Source organism: Vipera berus (assembly GCF_964194415.1).
Source record: "Vipera berus genome assembly, chromosome: 12".
Lineage (NCBI taxonomy): Eukaryota > Metazoa > Chordata > Lepidosauria > Squamata > Viperidae > Vipera > Vipera berus.
Genome location: NC_138215.1, coordinates 16220587 through 16238143, shown reverse-complemented (window position 1 = coordinate 16238143; position 17557 = coordinate 16220587).

Below are 17557 nucleotides of genomic sequence, written 5' to 3'. Positions count from 1 at the left end.
CCTTAGTTGGAAGCAGAATGGCACAATCAGAATCGCCACAGCCAACTGGCCACAGGACAATCCAACAAATGCAAAAGTTAAATTAATTTCAAAGGAACCATGGTCAATAATAATGAAATAAAATCAATCTAGAAATACAAGAGTTACAATAATTTCAACAAAAATGTAGTCACCAATAATAAAAGTAACTGAATGAAATGATTAATACGGCTTTGAGTTGTCACGCAGCACGTTGTCGTGTGGCAAATTGGCCTTGGCAAGTCAGCCACGGCAAGTTGTCCTAGACCAGGGGTAGGCAACCTTGGCTCTTTTATGACTCATGGACTTCAACTTCAGCTATGCTGGCTCAGGAATTCTGGGAGTTGAAGTCCACGAGTCATAAAAGAGCCAAGGTTGCCTACCCCTGTCCTAGATTGATTGGAAGTTAGCTTTCTGTGTAACATGGTCCTCTAAATTAGCCTGTTACCCTCACAAGTTGGCTGTCTGAGGAATTCTGGGAGTTGAAGTCCACAGGTCTTAAAGCTGCCAAGGTTAGGCACCCCTGATATGTACAATCTAAAGCAGGGGTGTCAAACTCAATTTCATTGAGGGCCGCATCAGCATTGCGGTTGCCCTCAGGGGGATGGGTGGGTGTGGCCTGGGTGGGCGTGGCCTACTGGGTGGGTGTGGCTAAAGTGCGTATGGCCTACTGGGTGGGCGTGGCCAGCTCTACATCGTTCGCATCAAGGGTGCCTATGGGGGCCTGGGCAGGAGTGGGACAGATCTGAGGGTCTCTGGCAGAAGGAGGGTCTCTGGGCCAGGGCCAAGGCAGTGGGGGCCATTCCCTCACTGTTTCCAGGATGAAACCACTTTGTGGGCCAGATCCGGCCCCCGGGCCTTGTGTTTGACATGTCTGATCTAAAGTGAAACCAGGGAACTAATATCTCAGGCTGGTCTGAAATGGCTTCATGGTTGAACACCTGCTTGTGGGAGAGGAAAAAGGGGTGGTTTAGCTACCTTCCTTTCTCTCGTTCCTATTACTTCAGGAATATTTTTTTGGATCGGGGAACATTTATAGTTGGGGAATGGTCTTAGTCTGCACAACGCTGTATGGTTTGGTTCTGCAAGCAACAGAAGCTGGGGGGTGGGGTTTACAGAAGCACCCATGGTTACCATTCCAAACCCCTTCACATCAAAGAGAGACCCATTCAATTCAGGAGGGCTTACTCCAGAGCAGACTGTCATAAAATTGCATCACTAGGGAACTTTAATCCAACACACAAGCTACTTTCTGACAGCTGGGTTTAGTTCAACTAGTAAGCTTGCTTTGAACCATCTGGCGCGTTGCATATGGAAAGTTCCCAGTTGCTTAATGCTCATTTGGAGGTTAAGCCATATTTACTCAGGAGGGTTCCTAATTATATTTTGGGCACTTGGGGGCTGGGAGCCGGGCTTGCCTGCAGCAGTACGTCTCACCGTCTGTTCCTTCCGCAGCATCCACACAACAGACATGGTTTATTTATTACGCAGGCAAGGGAAGTGTTTCCAACTCCTAGAAATGAGTTTGTCCATTTGTGGTCAAAGGACAGTAAAAGGTTGCATGCTACAGTTAACCATACATAAAATGCTGTTAAATGAGGAACTCAGTTGCTTAATGCCGTATCTAACACGATCTGCAGACTGCAATAAATTTGAGATAATGCCTATGTTAGATCTAAGTCTGCCTGAGAGCTTTTGCTTCTGCTGCTCACTCTTTCTCCTTCCTAATGGAAAGATCCATAGAGTGGGCAGTAACTCCTGCTTTGGTCTCCACCTTGAGAGTTTCCTAGAGGCATCAGTTGAGTAATTACCGGCAGTGCTTTTTTTGTAAAAGAAAAAAGGTGCCGGAACTCACACGTGTCATACAACCCGCCTTGCCTACCCTACAAGGTTCCATCCAAAAAAGGTGCCGGAACTCCGTTCTGAGCGTTCTATGAGAAAAAAAGCCCTGATTACCGGGTACGAGATGGACGTTGGGGGTGAATCACCAGAGCTTTCTATTTAATACAAAATAATAGAGAGTAATAGAGTTGGAAGGGATCTTAGAGGTCATCTAGTCCAATCCCCTGCTCAGGCAGGAAACCTTATACCATTTCAGATAAGTGGCTGTCCAGTCTCTTCTTAAAAATTTCCAGTGTTGGACCATTTGCAACTTCTGGAGGCAGGTAGTTCCACTGATTAATTGTTCTAACTGTCAGGAAATTTCTCCTTCGTTCTAGGTTGCTTGGTAAATGGAGGATTTGCCTACTATAGAAGAATGGACTTTAAAAGTTTCGAACCTGGCAGAAATGGCAAAAATTTCAGCATATTTGAAAGACCATTTGCAACAAAGATATATCTTGGAATGGAGAAGATGGATTGATTACATTCAGAATAAATATGGGACTAAAAAGTTTCATTTAGCATTTGAATAAGTATTAGATTTATAAGATGTATTATTATTTAGTTATTTTTAAGGAGAGTTAAAGTGCGATAGGATTTAAAGTGTTATTATAGTTAGTTAGCATATTATAGTTTAAGATTGTTAGGATCAATACCCTGTATTATGCTCTGGGAAGTCGGGGGGGGGGAGGGGGAGGGAGGGGAAATTGGGTGGGGGTGGGGGAGGGATGGGTTTTATGTTTAAAATGTATCTGTAAAACTTTTTAATAAAAAAACAAAAAAAACACAACTTCCAGTGTTGGAGCATTCACCGCTTCTGGAGGCAGGTTGTTCCACTGGTTAATATTTCTAATTGTCAGGAAATTTCTCCTTAATTCTAAGTTGATTCCTGTCTTGATTAGTTTCCACCGACTGCTTCTTGTCCTGCCCTCAGGTGCTTTGGAGAATAGGTTGCCCCCCCCCCACCCCGCTTTATTTGTGGCAGCCTCTAGGTTGCTTCTCTCCTTGGTTAGTTTCCATCTGCTGCTTCTGGTCCTGCCTTCAGGTTCTTTGATAAATAGGTTGACCCCCTCTTCTTTGTGGCAGCCCCTCAAATATGGGGATACTGCTACCATGTTACCTAGTCCTTCTTTTCTATAGACTAGCTATGCTTATTTCCTGGAATCGTTCCTTCATACGTTTTGGTCTCCAGGCCCTTAATCATCTTCGTTCTTCTTCTCTGCATTCACATTTATTTTGCTTTGGGCAGGTGTCATAGCCCCAGAGATGTTTCTAGCTTGCTTCCATATCTATTTCTGCTTTTGTGCATATCCATGTGTTGCCTTATCATTGATAAGGCCGCAGCTCTAGTTCAGAATATCCACTTATCATTTAGTTCCCAGCAGTTCTAAAAGCTTTCCGTTTGGTTTAGGATTTTTGCTGGGCCCACTCAGCCTGCAAGTTCACCCAGCTCCTAGTAATCATTGCTTGCTTGTGGCCGGTCGGGATGGAAGTTAATCAAAAACCGCTACATACTGTACATTCCAGTGGCGAATTCTTTGCCTGAGCACCAATAATGAGCTTCTCTCTCCTTGTCCCCACCCCACCCCACCCCATAAGCCATGAGGTTTACCCACATTTGCTTTCTGCCTTCAATTATCTTCTCCACATCGGTTGTCTGTCCACCACCACCACATTCTGCTCTGGAATGTGCCCTCGCTTCGGAGAATGTGCACAGACAAAACATTGCTCACTACCAGCCTGGGGGTTTTAGATGAGGTGGATGATCACAGGACCTGCATTTCTTTTCATGAACCTTGAAGGCCTTTAGGCCTTCTCTGGTCCCGGACAGGAGAAACTGAAGTCCAATCACTCATCTTGGACAAATAAAAAAAGCCGGAGGGAGGCCTGAAGCTAACTTAGGCAATGGCTCCAGATTCCCTTCCACCTCCGACCACAATTGCCAAAATTGGTAGTGATTTCCTCCCATTTTGAGACAAGAAACCATCCAGGAACGAGAGCATAATCCCTTAAAGAGACATAACACAATCCCCCTCATCCAAAAAATCTTGAATAATAGAAAAACCCTCATGATGATGTTATCCATTCAGTCACGTCCGACTCTTGGCGATTCTATGGGCCCAGTCTCTCCACGTCTTTTGATCTTGCACTGCTTCTTTGAGTTGTTCTGTTTTCTGGCTGGTGCCATACCTGAGCCACACCTGTACACATTCACTGACTTCTTGATGCTGTTGGTGATGCTGGTGGCGCTTGACCAAAGAGGTGTATGGCATTCCTTCGGTCGCCTTCCAGGGACATTGCAATCCTCTGAAAATTATAACAGTGGAGAAAATAGTCACATTTTAGCTTTTGCTATTAAACCTTTAATACAAGGTGCTTTCCTTTTCTTTTCTTTTTTTTTAAAAGTAGTTCTTCACAGAGTTGAGTGTAACAGACTTGACTCCTGCCTTTTCTGTACTGGCTGTGGTTGTCTTGTTCTTGTTGTTCCCTTTGCTCTTTGTTGTGTTCTCATGAAATGTCTGCAAGAAAACAGTCAAGTTCAGAAAGCACCAAGGACCCAACAGTCCTTCATCTCCTCCTCCTCCTCCTCCTCCTCCTCCTCCTCCTCCTCCTCCTCCTCTTCTCCTCTTTTCCTTCCTCTCTGCAAACCCTACTCCCTTGTACACCAATAATATCCCCCATTTGGGTCATGAAATGTCTGCAAGAAAACAGTCAAGTTCAGAAAGCACCAAGGACCCAACAGTCCTTCATCTCCTCCTCCTCCTCCTCCTCCTCCTCCTCCTCCTCCTCCTCCTCCTCCTCCTCCTCCTCCTCCTCCTCTCCTCTTTTCCTTCCTCTCTGCAAACCCTACTCCCTTGTACACCAATAATATCCCCCATTTGGGTCATGAAATGTCTGCAAGAAAACAGTCAAGTTCAGAAAGCACCAAGGACCCAACAGTCCTTCATCTCCTCCTCCTCCTCCTCCTCCTCCTCCTCCTCCTCCTCCTCTCCTCTTTTCCTTCCTCTCTGCAAACCCTACTCCCTTGTACACCAATAATATCCCCCATTTGGGTCATGAAATGTCTGCAAGAAAACAGTCAAGTTCAGAAAGCACCAAGGACCCAACAGTCCTTCATCTCCTCCTCCTCCTCCTCTTCCTCCTCCTCCTCCTCACACGTGATTGCCATCTGGGTCCTTCCCATTCAACTTCCACCAAGCAAAGTCAGTGTGATTCACTTAACTGCAGTGATGTTAATATGACTTGTGGCCAAAAAAAAAAAAGATCTTAAAATCAGCCGTGGCTGAGTTAACTGCTTTGCTTAGCAATGGAAATTCTGGCCCAAAGAGTGGATGTAAGTTGAAGACGACCTGTATGTACTTAAAGTTCAACACGGTCATTGTACAGAGATGAACTAGACCTGAGCAAGGCCAGGTTGAGCTATAAAAGTCAAAGGGCAAATGGGACCAGGGGCTTCGTCTTCTGCTTGTGCTGGTGCCCATCTTCAAGGAACTTCTCTCAACAGAGCGTGTGACCAACTCGGCTAGAGAGAAGCTCTCTGAGGATGGGATCCAGCATGGGTCTGAAAGCTCAGAAGACTAAACCTCTTCTCCTGGTGTCCAACCCAGATTGGATCCTGCAATATTATCCTGGGACACGCAGATTCGCCTTCATTCATGGAAGGGCAAAGCTCAGTTTCTCAACCTCCTCTGCAGGGTAAGGCTGTCTGTGAGGATCAGAAGGATGCTTGAAAGAGAAGAAAACCGCAGATGCCTCCACAAAGAAGGAAAGGCCGGGTTCGGGTCTTAAGAAAGGAAATAAGCGCATGCCAATTTCGCATGTCTGTTTCTCTTTACCGAGGCTGGCAATCGATTTAGCAATGGAATGCATTTTCTGAAAAGCCACGGGATTTTCTTACACGCACAACAAAAAAGGAATTCTACATTCTTCTAGATCTCCGTGTCGCCCGTGAACCTTATTTACATTTCGGGGAAAGCGGCACCAGACTTAAGTGAATAAAACGCTGCGTTGCAAAGTAGGCGAAGGAAATTCTGGGTCTTGCGTTAATTTTCTTTCGATTTGCACAGTGTGCCCTTAACAAAACGAGGAGGAAGTGACTGATGGGGTAATTATAGGTTATGAATGAAGAGCACTTCAAAAAAAAAAATCAGAAGACGTGCCCATCAATGCTGGGAAGAAGGAAAATGGCCTGGAACAAAATGCCAACTCCATCAAGATACCAGAAAAAGGCTAATGCCTCCCAGATTTCCAATTTCATTATCAGCAACCTTACAATGGGTCCAGGCTGCGATACTTATTTTTGTTTTTCTACCCCTTTAGAAAATGTTTGTTCGGATCCCTCACATTTGGCTTGTTTGCTTATTCGTGTCAGAAGCATCACAGTTAAAATAAGGGTTACTATAGGACATAAAAATTAAAATATAAATGACAAGGTTAAAATATGTACACATTAAACAGATTTTCGCACAGAAACTGGCAACATAAATTGCATTTTATCACGCTGCTAGGAGGTCCTCAAGTATATACTGGTCAGGGCAGGTATATATACAGTATATGTGTATACATATGAGCTGTGGTGGTGGAGTGGTTAGAATGCAATACTGCAGGCTACTTCTGCAGACTGCCGGCTGCCAGCAGTTCGACAGTTCGATTCTCACCAGCTCAAGGTTGACTCAACCTTTTATTCTTCTGAGGTTGGTAAATGAGGACCCAGGATTGTTTCAAAGCAAGGGGTGTAAAGTTTGGTTTGCCGAGCAGAAACTGAAGCCAAAAAGTGAAAACATGAAAAATGGGCAATATCAAGAAAGGTCATAAATTGTAACTGAAGAAAGAAAATGAGAGACAAACCTCAATGAATCCAGGATACAAGAGGCCTTTTTTAAATTTATTTTCCTTTTACCTGAAATAGTAGGCTAGGCTACAAGCTTAACATTCCACAGCTGCTTGGAAATGCACGGGTTGACCCCGGCCAAAATTCAACGTGGCTGTGAATAATAACAGGTGTCTATAAAGGAGGCAGAGAGGGAGCAGGTTAAAGGAAAGAATGCATTAGAACATGTCCTTACCTGTTTGGCTTGATCAACAAACAGTTTCTCTCCACCCGATTTCTCTAAATAACAAAACTCACTTTGTAGTCTTGCTTTAGCTTTCTCTTTATAAATGCACAATGGTAAAAGCCAAGCCCAAGACAGCAAAGTATTCAAAAATTCATTTTTTTAATCTTCAGACAGGGAGGTAATTAGGAAGCGTCTTGCTTCAATTCAGAGTGCAGAGAAGAGCAACAAAGATGGTTAAGGGCCTGGAGCCAAAAACATATGACAAATGGTGGCTGGAATTGGGTATGTTTAATTTAATGAAAAGAAAGACTAATGGTGACATGATAGCAGCCTTCCAATATTTGAGGGGCTACCACAGAGAAGAGGGGGTCAATGTATTCTCTAAAGCCCCTGAAGGCAGGACAAGAAGCAACGGATGGAAACTAATCAAGGAGAGAAGCAACCTAGAACTAAGGAGGAATTTCCTGGCAGTGAGAACAATTATCCAGTGGAACAGGTTCGTTTCAGAAGTTGTGGGTGCTCCATCACTGGAGGCTTTTAAGAAGAGACCGGACAGCCATTTGTCTGAAATGGTATAGGGTCTCTTGCTTGAGCAGGGAGTTGGACTAGAAGACCTCTAAGGTCCCTTCCAACTCTGTTTTTCTATTGTTCTGCCATCTGCAGTAGAGATCCAAATGTTCAAGAGGGTGGGCGAAGCCCAAGCGTTTTAGTACAACCCTCCAAAAATAATTCATATGTTGTTTTCAGTTGGATCTCCATGCGAGCATATGCTGTATGTAGAGATCCAGGCCAGTGCTAAGCCTGATGGTATTTCCATACAACTTTTGAGGGCATTTTGTGTGTTTAAGAGAGTCTAGCACACAGGTCTGCAACCCGCGGCTCCGGAGCTGCATGCGGCTCTTTCAGCCGTCTCCTGCGGCTCCCGGTCCTCTGCCATGTGCAGTCCAAAAAAAAAAAAAGTGGGACTAAAAAAGTTCAACCAATCAATTCAAATATGCAGGGTAGGTGCATGTCTCGCCTTGGCTCCACTCTTCAGTCAAACCCTGTTCTGCGCATGCGCGCATGTACACACATGCGCACACATTTTTTTGCGGCTCCCTGTTTTTCCTTTTGTAAGGGAACCGGTTCCGAGTGGCTCTTTCACTGTTTCAGTGGCTTCCCAGCATGTTGACTGGGTGTGATCTGCACCAAAATTTGGTGGGGAAGGAATAAAGGGTGGAGATGCATTTTAATTATTTTGTTTTATTTATTAAGATTGCAGTGGGTGTGCTTTTACCATGTATGTGTATGTGTATGTATGTGTGTGTGTATGTATATGTATATGCATATGCATATCAACACATATACAATAAAAATGCTGGTGATGTCAAATTATTTTTATTCTTACATATTTTTAGATGTTCTCCAACTCTATGGCACTATTCTCTGTTTCTCGGACGAGGGAGCCAGCGTTGTTTGAAGACACTTTCCGTGGTCCTGTGGCCAGCATGACTATATGCCAAAGATGCACGGAAACTGTTGCTTTCTCACCAAAGTGGCGTCTATTTTATCTACTCACATTTGCATGCTTTCAAACTGCTAGGCAGGCAGAGCTGGAGCAAGGAACGGGAGCTCATCCTGTCGCACGGCTCTCGGGTCTCGAACCCGGGCCGTCAGCTTTGCAGCGGACAAGCTCCGCGCCTTTAACCCCTGAGCCATCGCGTTCCCTTTCAGCCTTCTCCATGGCCAGTATGTTACGGGTCTGGGAGAAGACTGGGTCCATCTTGCCTGCATATTCTCCTTCTCTATTATTTGTACCCACCTTGTTTATTCTTCTCCTACATAGTCACCTAACTTCTTGTTTGAGAGAAAAATGGGGGTGGGGGGTGGAGGAGGAGGAGGAGATGTCTGTTGTCCTTTTCGAACAGCCTCCATACCGGGTTGGCTTTGAAACGGGGCCATTTGCCTACTGCATAAAAAGCCGTGAGAATGTAAAATGATTTTCCACCAAAGGCAACCCAATTCACTGTTGACACATAAACACAATCTCTGTGACTCTCCCACTGAGCAGGGAATTATTATGCTTGCCTTCCTCACTGCTGCAAAGTGGAAGCTGGATCTGTGCGGCTTTTTTCAGCCGCTGTAAAGCTGTTCTCGAATTGGCTTTCATTCTGTACCTTTTTTTCTGACCTGGACGAAGCTTCCAAAACCTCCGCTGTTGTTAGATCGGAACCAGAATCTCTCAAAGCGATCCAGGAGATTGAAATCCCACCCACCCCTTTTTTTAAAAAAATAAATAAATGCAATACTATTTAGTTTATTCAAAGAAAGTTAAAATACCAAACACCAACCTATGAAAAAGAAAAAAAAACACAACAAACATGACATGAAAAAGAAAAAGTGTCTTGGAAGAAAAAAGATTGACACATATATACACCTAACAGCCTTCCTAGTTGAATCCTGATGTCATACGATGATATTAATGTTCCACCCTTTACAAAACAGGCCAGAAGAATTTTAAACTACAGATAGTCCTTGACTTATGATCACAGCTGAGTTCAACCAGCTGCCAAGTGTCAGACTTCGGATCACGTGACCGTGGGCAATGCTGCAACGGCGGCTGGCCGTGTGAAAAACGGTCACAAGTCACTTTGTAAGATTGAATGGTTACTAAGTGAACTGTTGGAAGTTGTTGTAAGTCAAGGACTATCTGTGCCGAACTGGTTACGAGGAGATTGAACTCTAAGGGGATTTGAAAGAGTTAATTTTCCCTTTATAACCTCGGCTGAATAGAGTTATTGTGAATGGGGACTCAGTGTACACTGCGGGGTTTGGCTCAACCCCAAACATTTTATCAGATAAAAAGATGAAAAGTTTACAAATGTTTGGGATGTTTGCAGGGGCAGCCACTGCCCCCACCCCCACAATTTCTGGAAACTTAAAATACTCCCTTACAGATTTCTAGTCTGTTCTCCTGAACGATCCATGGATCTTTTGCTTCGTTGGAAAGAGGTCCCTTTGTCCCTTTTGGATGGCATTCCAGACGCAGGAGGGAATTATGGATGTTGTTCAAAACATAATGTGGAAAACAGTTTTTAACCTTCAGAGCTGAGCAACTGCTTTCCGTCTTCTTTTGGGTAGACTCTCCTGCATGAATAGGCTTTTAAAAATCTTCCCCGCCGTTCACCTTTTCAGGTGGGTCACATACAATGGAATATTGTTAGAAGAACGTAGGCATATCACAACAGTTGTGTGGAAAAGGTTTGACACACAAAAGGTTCTAGGCTTCTCTGAGACAAGTTGTTCTACAGGTGTTCCCTTTAGCCATAAGAGTTTATTTGGGGAGAAATTGCTTCTGAGAATACAGAAGTATGCAATTAATGTAGAAAGATATTGTATTTAAGGTAGAAAGACACTACAGGGGCTTGCAATCTTACAGAAGCTAGTAAGCTTCTAGTTCAAAGCTCTATTCCCCCCCCCCCCAAAATGGAAGCACAGGGTAGTGTTTTACAGATACGATGGACTTCAACACCCCAGATTCCCAGTAGCTTCATTTAATATGCTATTTGTATAGTTGGTTAATGACTGATATGCCATGTCTATATTTGATTAATGACTAGGAATAAAGTAGCTTGAACTGGACAAGTAGGAAAATAGGACTGGCTTGGGAATAAACTTATTTTGTCTTTGAAAGCTTTAAAAGCTTTTCACACAATGCTTGCAGATGTGCAGTTGCCTTTGATTAGGACTATATTTCTGGACTGTGAAAATATAGATGACCATCAGATGGCAGTAAAGACAGGCAAGTGAAGGAAATACTGGTTTCTGCTGCCATCTTGTGGTTTTCTCATGTTCTGCAATCCTAACTGGTAGCCTTGATCTTGATAATATGATTCCCAACGAAGGATTTCTCATTGAAGGCACACAGTAGACCCCTAAAAGTGGAGTACAGCGACTGGGGTTCACATAGGACACTAAGCTGTAGTTACGTTAATTATGGCTTAGCAAATAAACCTAAGTTGGCTGTATTTGTATGTTATATGATTAAACATCGTTTTACATCATTTACAGGTTCAGATAGTCAGAAATAAGCACAACGTATTCTAGGTTTACATGCCACTTTACAATTATGCAACCATCATTTTGATTTAAGCTGACTTTTGGTGGGGAGAAAGTACAAAAGATTTAAAAAAATATGGTTTCTCAGGGTAACAGCCCCATCTTGAGAAAACCAGGAAATTCAGGAGAGGTTGCTATCCCCGTGAGATCCTTTTAAGGGAGAGAGGGAAAAAAAGCCTTTAACCCAGGGCAAAGTGATAGCTTTTTAATTTCCTGGCTTGGTTGTTTTACATGATACACCAGCCTCCCACAGCAGCTTAAAAATCAACTTTCCTCCCCATGAAAAAGCTTGTAGATGTAATTAAATGAAGACTTCACAGCTGTTTGCAGCTGGAGACATTTGCTCGGTTAGGTCATGAGTGAAATCTAAACTTTGTAGGGGCCGAAGCTTTCTTTAGTGAGAGAGTCGGGTTGAAACCTTATGCTCTTTTTAATAATGCCTTTACTGGCTGTGGTAGGTAGTATTTCCCGTGGGGATTTTCTAGGATACTTCTTCCCACATTTGCACCTTCAGATCCGGGCTCATTTTCCCAGACACAAGATGGGTGGCATCAAGTGACTAAGGTCACCAGCCCTTTAATATTCACAAGGATAGTGGTAGAATTTGGAGATAAGTGTCAGGGTTCCGACAGATGAAACTCTTCAAAAGAACTTTGATGCTGCTAATATGGGATGTTTTTGCATTGACATTAAGGTTAGCACTTTGTATGTGCTACAATTTGCTGATCTCTGAATTTAACCTCTTGGAATGACCCCAAAGTGCTTTTTTCAAGAGGCAGCTGGGCTTCATTCGTTTTTCCTTGAAGACGTTTCACTTCTCATCCGAGAAGCTTCTTCAGTTCTGACTCAGAAGCTTCTTGGATGAGAAGCGAAATGTCTTCAAGGAGAAACCAAGAAAGTCCAGTTGCCTCTTGAAAAAGCACCTTGGGGACAACTGTGACCTGGAGGACTGAGTATCTCCATAGACACTCCTTGAGTGACAGTTACCATGTGCTTTCCCATGAAACTTAGTGTGACTGCCTTATTTTTTCCAGATCTGGCTCTTTAACCTGAAGGCACATCAACTTGCTCCCACAACTTTGGTATGAGGATGTCTCCTTAATCGTGATGAAGTTTTCCTCTCATCCCCAGCTGGTAAGTGGAGCTAGATAACTTTGGACTCTGAACTGAACTGATGTGGAGATAATATTTTCCATCTTCGCCTCACATGAGCCTTACTGTAGGGACGGTTTACATTCGTTTGCATCCATGATAAGGATATGGTAGGAATTGAGACCTTCCCAGCTCCTGTTGACTGTGGACACATTTTCTCCTCTCCATCTTCTCTCATGACCATCTTGGTTTGTGGCACTGGACTGAAATGTCACCCTGTGAGAGGACCATTATGAAGACATTCTGGGTCACTCTGAGGGAGACTTTTGGTTTTCTACTAAGTCATTGTCCAGGAGTCTTGGTCTACCCTTTCCTTTCCAGAGCTTGATGCTGCTCTAGCAAATAGCGGATAAACCTTAACTTGTCCTGAGGTAAATTGCTAGGACAGTAGTATTTATAGCAGAGAATATTTGTAGCTCAGGGTTGAAAGGAGGGGTCCGTAGTGCACTCTGAGCTGTTTTCTTGCAGGCATTCATTACCCAAACTGGGTAACCTCATCAATGCATCATCAGTACACTGATGATGTTATCTAGTTTGGGTAATAAAACATCTGCAAGAAAACAACAAAGCTTAGAGAGCACCAAGGGCTCCTCATAGCAGTGTTTGCTTACCTCATTGCCAAAGCTGAGTAGACACCATCTATATAAATAGAGCAAATTATCCCAGCATACTGCGGGCTGGCAGTTTGACACCCCTGTTCTAAAATCATATTTCTTACCCCCCCTAAAAAGAAGTCTCTTGAAAGATGACCAGGTAAATCCCAGGTATTGTAGGGGGGTAAGAAATATGATTTTAGAACAGGGGTGTCAAACTGCCGGCCTGCAGGCTGGAAGCATCATGGTGAAACCATGTGTGCCCCATTGCCGACAATGGGAAAAAAGTCGTGATACGTCACGACACGTCACGTGACATTGCGAGTTTGACACCCCTGATTTAAAAGGTCGGTTGAGTGAAACTGTTCTTTTTGTCCTGCCAAGCGTGCGTGTGTCTGTCTGTCTGTGTGTGTGTGTGTGTGTGTGTGTTTCTGGATGTCATTGAGGCCCACCTTGATATGACCACTTTGAGAACAGGATAGATTTGATTTGTTGCTAAGGTTGCCCAGGATGCTGAACCACAGCTGGCCTCAGCACTGAATGTGTACACTGATTTAAATACTCCAGGGTGATAAAATGGTATTTTGCAACATGGACTCCCACTGCGTTTCTTGGCATTGTGCATGTGCCCATCTGTCTTTCCTGAATGCATAGGAAAATGCAAGGACAATAGACATTTACCACCAGACCTGGCTGCCATCAGCAGAAAGATTTTGCCATTTGAGTTCCAGATTAGCTCCCTAACTTTTTATGTAGCTGTTGACATTTTCTGTTCCCGTGACATCTTCTGAGGATGCAAAGAAACTCAAGCTTTGCCCAGAACAGTGGAATCAACAGCAAAATGGACAGTTTGGCTCCAAGCCCAATTCAATGGGTTGGTTTTGACCTTCACTGGATGGGGCCGAGTTATCTGAGAGACCTCTTCTTCCCCCATTACATCTGCCTGTCCCATCAAGAAGAGGAATATTGAGGGTCCAGGCTTCTAGAAAGTTATATCAATAAAGGAGAATATTTGTAGCTCAGGGTTGAAACCAAGGCTCCTTGGTACGTTCTGAGTTTGGTTGCTTTCTTGCAGATGTTTCATTATCCAAACTACAGTAGGTAATATAATCAGTGCTAGTGCTGATGTTATACAACAGGGGCCTTCAAACCTGGCAACTTTAAGACTTGTGGACTTCAACTCCCAGAATTCTTTAGATATAAAGAGTTATGTCTGCCAGAACCCAAAGAGATGAGCCTTTTCTGCTGTGGCAACTGCCTTGTGGAACATCATTTTCATCCTATTAACGTTTTGCAAGTCCCTCAAGACTTGGCTAAATCACCAGGCTGGAGGACCCAAGGCAGGGTAGGCAACCTTGGCTCTTTTATGACTCGTGGACTTCAACTCCCAGAATTCCTGAGCCAGCATGGCTCAGCTGGGAAACCTCTCCCTTTCCCCTCAGCATGGCTGGCTCAGGAATTCTGGGAATTGAAGTCCACGAGTCATAAAAGAGCCAAGGTTTGCCTACCCCTGACCCAAGGGAATGTTGAGTTGTTGAGTTGGCTCCATTGTTGATAATTCAGGTTGTCCTCAACCCTATGACGACAACTGAGTCTCAACTTTTGTTGTGAGTTGTACCCCCATTTTACAGCCTTTCTTGCTAAGTTAAGTGAATCGGTGTCATTGGTAAGTCAGTAACCCAATTGTTAAGTGAATCTTACTTCCCCGTTGATTTTGCTTGTCAGAAGGCCGTAAAGGGTGATCATGTGACCTTGGGACACAGCAACGGTCATAAGCATGAGCCAGTTGCCAAGCATCTGAATTTTGATCACATGACCACGGGGATGCTGCAAAGGTTGTAACTGTCTCTGTCCTAGGTCACATTTTTCAGTGCCGTTATAACTTTGGAGGGACACGAAACGTACTGTTGTAAGTCACTCTCTCCTTGCTTTTTTAAATAGTTGACTGTTTTTAGATTATGCTTTTTAAGTTTGTTTTTTTGATTGTGCACTGTCCAGAGTTACATTTTGTGAGACGGGTGACTATATAAATATGAATGAGTGAGTAAGTGACCAAGTGAGTAAATGAATGAATATAAGATACAGTCATAGTATGGAAGTGGAACAGCTAAGTCTCCACTTTCAAAGACTAGCGTGGCTGGGCAACAGGTGGCTCCTTTGATGTGGCAGAACTACAAGTTCCTGGCATTTCTCACTAATCACTGGGCTTCCCGGGGAATTCTAGTTTAACTGAAGCAGGAGAGCCAGTTTGAGACAGTGGTTAAACCATTAAGCTAGAAACGGGAAGAATACGTGTTCTAGTCCTGCCTTAGGAATGAAGCCAGTTGGGTGACTTTCGACTCTCTCAGCCTGTTGGAGATCATTCCAAAGAGTGTCAAACAAAAGTAGCAAGTTGTGTGAATCCAGACAGTAAGGAGCTGTGGTGGCACAGTGACTAGAATGCAGCATTGCAGGCTAACTCTGCCGACTGTAAGGAGTTCAATCCTGACCAGGCTCAAGGTTGACTCAGCCTTCCATCCTTCTGAGGTGGGTAAAATGAGGACCCAGATTGTTGGGGAAAAGAGGCTGACTCTGTAAAACTGCTTAGAGAGGGCTATAAAGCACTGTGAAGCAGTATTTAAGTCTAAGTGCTATTGCTATTGCCCTTCCTTCCTTCCTTCCTTCCTTCCTTCCTTCCTTCCTTCCTTCCTTCCTTCCTTCCTTCCTTCCTTCCTTCCTTCCTTCCTTCCTTCCTTCCTTCCTTCCTTCCTTCCCTCTGCCAACTGCCAGCAGTTCAATCCTTAGCAGCTCAAGGTTGACTCAGCCTTCCATCCTTCCGAGGTAGGTAAAATGAAGACCGAGATTGTTGGGGGTAATAGGCTGACTCTATAAACTGATTAGAGAGGGCTGTAAAAGCACTGTGAAGTGGTATATAAGTCTACATGCTATTGCTATCTTCTTACCCTATGTTAGATTGCAGGTTCTCTTTGTAGTAGAGGCAACGAAGCATTGGCCCTCTTGTCTGGTTCCTACAGTGAGGGAAAGTCTCCAAACGTCTTCACTGTTTCCAAGTGGTAGCATTTCAAGGTCTTGAGGATGGAAGTCAAAGACCCACATAGCAAATTAAGGCCCACCCCAACAGAAATAGCACATCTTCCCATCTCAGTAGCTTTCCTGCGAGACCGTGAAGTCCATACTGGTGCTCTCTGAAGGCCATTCAATCCAGAAATCAAAGTGAGCTGCTAGAAGTCCTGTTTTGAGTGATATTTCCAGCACAAACCCACCATTACGTTGCTTTATGGGATAGATAGCATGATCTAAGTGTAATTTGAAAACGCACCTTTCCTCTCCCACTCATCTAGATCAGGAGAAGAGGTTGATATCCTTCAGCCTGGAAAAACAACCCAACCACTCAATGTCTCCAGACCTGAACAGCTGACAATCTGATCTCTTTGTCATGCTGTGGAATGGGTGACCAGGGGGCATTCTTCTTGGCACAACACTGGGTAGCTGTGCAGTTGATTTTCCTATTGCATTGTGTTAACTGTAGTATTTTCCATTCCATTATTGTGGAGTTGGCAGCTCTTGAGATGATGATTATGGCTGAGATTATTTTTAAAATCATGGTTTCCTGTCTGCCTTGCCTAGAAGGATCTTTTTGAAAAGTCTGCTCTCTTGAAAAAGAGGAATATGGCACAGAATGAATTATATCCCAAATTACAGTCACAAAAAGAGAAGCATATTAATTGGATCCCCCCCTTTCTCTGCTATATGCAGATCTTTCTTGAAATGTGTAGGAGATTGTTAGGTGAGGTCTTCATTCGCTCTGCATGTCATTGTTTGTTTATAAAGGTAAAGGTAAAGGTTCCCCCGCACATGCGTGCTAGTCGTTTCCGACTCTAGGGGCCGGTGCTCATCTCCATTTCAAAGCCGAAGAGCCAGCGCTTGTCCGAGGATGTCTCCGTGGTCATGTGGCCAGCATGACTAGACGCCAAAGGCGCACGGAACGCTGTTACCTTCCCACCGGAGTGGTCCCTGTTTTTCTACTTGCATTTTTACGTGCTTTCGAACTGCTAGGTTGGCAGAAGCTGGGATGAGTAACAGGCGCTCACTCTGTTACGCGGCACTTGGGATTCGACCCGCCAAACTGCCGACCTTCTGATCGACAAGCTCAGCATCCTAACCCACTGAGCCACCGCATCCCTTGTTTATATCCCACCTTTATTATTTTTAATAAATAACTCAAGGCAGTAAACACAAACAAACACAGTACTCCTTCCTCGTCCTATTTTCCCCACAATAACAGCCCTGTGAGGGGAGTTGGGGTAAGAGAGAGGGACTGGCCCAAAATCACCCAGCTGCCTTTCATGCCTAAGGCAGGACTAGAACTCATTGTCTCCTGGTGATTGTCTCAAAGGCACCCAGCTGCCTTTCATGCCTAAGGCAGGACTAGAACTCACTATCTCCTGGTGATTGTTCCAAAGGCACCCAGTTGCCTTTCATGCCTAAGGCAGGACTAGAATTCATTGTCTTCTGGTGATTGTCTCAAAGGCACCCAACTGCCTTTCATGCCTAAAGCAGACTAGAACTCACTGTCTCCTGGTGATTGTCTCAAAGGCACCCAGCTGCCTTTCATGCCTAAGGCAGGACTAGAACTCATTGTCTCCTGGTGATTGTCTCAAAAGCACCCAGCTGCCTTTCATGCCTAAAGCAGGACTAGAATTCATTGTCTCCTGGTGATTGTCTGAAAGGCACCCAACTGCCTTTCATGCCTAAAGC